The sequence below is a fragment of the Balaenoptera acutorostrata genome, chromosome 17, assembly GCF_949987535.1.
Source record: "Balaenoptera acutorostrata chromosome 17, mBalAcu1.1, whole genome shotgun sequence".
NCBI lineage: Eukaryota > Metazoa > Chordata > Mammalia > Artiodactyla > Balaenopteridae > Balaenoptera > Balaenoptera acutorostrata.
The window spans coordinates 46652035-46654984 of NC_080080.1; the positions used below are offsets into that span (position 1 = coordinate 46652035).

The 2950-nt window shown below is 35.1% G+C and overlaps 1 non-coding gene across 1 annotated transcript; it reads left to right on the forward strand.

The window, feature by feature from the left end:
- The first annotated feature begins 1983 nt into the window (after nt 1–1983).
- TRNAK-UUU (transfer RNA lysine (anticodon UUU)) lies at nt 1984–2056 on the forward strand. Its single transcript has one exon. It is a non-coding gene; the product is annotated as a tRNA-Lys (tRNA).
- The last annotated feature ends 894 nt before the right edge of the window (nt 2057–2950 follow it).

Below are 2950 nucleotides of genomic sequence, written 5' to 3' on the forward strand. Positions count from 1 at the left end.
GCCAGCTTGTGAGATCTTAGTTCCCCAGCCAGGGACTGAACCCAATCCCACAGCAGTGAAATCATCGAGTCCTAACCACTGGACCACCAGGGAATTCCAAAAGAGGTTATTAAAAATAAATTTTTGTTTCTGGCTTTAGCAACTGAGTGGAGGCTAGCCATTCAGTGTAGCAAGGAAGAAGGAGGGGTTAACAGGTTTGGGAAGAAATTCATGAGTTCTGTTTTAGACATGTTATAATTAAGAATCCTAGTATTAGTAGGCAATTGGTTATATGGGTCTAGAACTTAGAGTAGAAGTTTGGGGCAGAGATGTAAATTTAGGAGTTATTAGCATATAAAAGCCATTGAGATGAATGAGATCACCTGCAGAGAAAGAGTAGACATTGAAGAAAGAAAGTCCATAAATTAAACCTGGATGATCTCCAACATTTGTGTATCAGTTAAAGGAGGAAAGCAGTTAAGTAGACCAATTCTGATGGAACCTATTTAAATAATTGCTCATCTGTCCCATACTTCTAAAATGCAAAGTAGATAGGATCTGCATATTTATCCAAGAGGAAGGCATGCCAGAGTGCTAGGTTTGTCAGCTCCTCTCTCTCTACGGTAATTTTCCCTCAGGCTACGTGGACTGACCATGCCTTCCTTCCAGCGTTATCCTCCATTGCAATAGTAGCTGAAAACAGATGAGCTCTAAATCTGGTTTTAAATTTGCACATGCAATAATAGGCTCATTCCTTATAAGAACTTGGGAATTATTGTTTCTCCTGGGGCTCATTTAGAAGCTTCCTAGCGTTAACAAACATAACTATTTGCCTTATTACATATATAAGAGAGAGAAAACTACTCTCACTTTCAATTCACTATCAGTATAATCATCAAAGGGGATTGTAAATGAGAGTTTTCTTAAGAAATATAATTAGCTTGAGACTACTTAAGTATTCTTTCACAAAATTTTAACTCTGTCTCTGAAAGATACAAAACATATGTGGATTGATTTTATATATTTTACATGTTTGCTATTACACGAGTTCAATAAAAATAGCTGGCATTTTTATTTTTAAAGATAGGTCGTTGGCTTTTTGGGTACCCCAGTAACTGGTGAATGGGAAAGAAAAACAAAACTAAGTAGCCATTAAAACAGCTCTTCCTAGGAGCAGGATAAAATGGATGATCCTGCTGACATTTTGGCAGGGGGATTTCTAGGAAGATGTCACAGATATTCATAGTGATTCCAAGGAAGATATCTGGTCCAGTGTCCATAGGATATGTACTTTGTACACCCTTACAAAATTGTATTAAGAGAGATCTTTAGAAAGCTGATGTTGAAAGACTTGAAGAATCTTACTTGATCTGTCAATTTAATAGAAAGAGTTCTATCTCAGCTCTGCCATTCACCTGTGAAAGACTTCACTAAATGGAGTTTGGCCTTGACATTTCCCTCAGTTTGTGTTTTCTGTCCTTCTCATGTTTATGAACAAGCATAGCTAGAGTTCCTGGCTCTAACCCTCCAAAATTTTAATAGTAAAATCAGTAGTAGTAGCATATTGAGTTACTTGAATGGTATTTGCCATTGCACAGAGTAAAAGAAGGGGCCAGCTGGAGAAAGTCTCTCTTCCTTATCACTAGCCTGTACACAACTGCTTTTCTTCTCTTTCTTAGAATAGACCAGGGACACTGATTAGGGCTCAGCTGAAGCAGAAATACAGAAACCAGATGTTCCATGGAGTCTTAGTCATAGGTACTAATGCATATTTAATTATTTTACTTCAACACCCTCATTCTCTCAGATGCACTTGTCTTATTCCCTGTTTTGTTCATCACTGTATTGCCAACACCTAGAATAGTGCTTGGTATCAAGTAGATACATTACAAACATTTGTTGACTTACTGAATACTAAAATTAATATGACCTTGTGTAGATGGAATATGATTTACTTACTTCACTGTATTTAATAAATGTTCAAAAATGTTGACTCTAGGGAATTCCTTGGTGGTCCAGTGGTTAGGACTCCGCACTTTTACTGCCGAGGGCCCGGGTTCAATCCCTGATCAGGGAACTAAGATTCCACAAGCCACGTGATGTGGCCCCAAAAAAAATGTTGACTGTAAATAAATTTTCACTTTTCATATGTGATACAAATGTTAGGGAATATAATTTACTACTCATAATTATACTATACCAGAGACTCTTTCCTTTTCTGCATTATTGAAAACAAGAACATTTAATTTTTTTGTGAATTTAATAGAAACTTTCTGAATACTTTCACAAATTCACTGAGGGATATTGTAGAGCTCAGTGTAATAAGTACAGTCATTAAGGTTTAGAAATTAGTTTCTTTCTTTACTTTCAGTAATTCAATGTTTATTTTCTTAAATCTTTTATCAATACCTTAGAAATTTTCATATTCCATAAAATGGGGTAATTTATTGATTAATTGATTAATTAACCCTTTGATATTTGTATAGGAAGTATTTTTCCCAATTTATTTTTATTTTATTTTTCTTGGAGTTTTATAGATATCTATAATAGACTTAGATATAAGTTGTTATATGTAAGCCTCATGGTAACCACAAAGTAAAAACCTACAGAAAGTACACAAAAGGTAAAGACACAGGAATATAAGCATACCACTACAGAAAGTCATCAAATCACAAAGGAAGAGAACAAGAGATGAAGAAAGGAACAGAGAGGAACTACAAAAACAGCAAGAAAACAATTAACAAAATGGCAATAAGCACATACCTATCAATAATTACTTTAAATATAAATGGACTAAATTATCCAATCAAAAGACATTGGGTGGCTGAGTAGATTAAAAAAACAAGACCTATCTACATGCTGCCTACAAGAGACACACTTTAGCTGTAAGGATATACACAAACTGAAAGTGAAGGGGTGGAAAAAGATATTCATTGCAAATGGAAACCAAAAGAAAGCTGGAGTATTTATA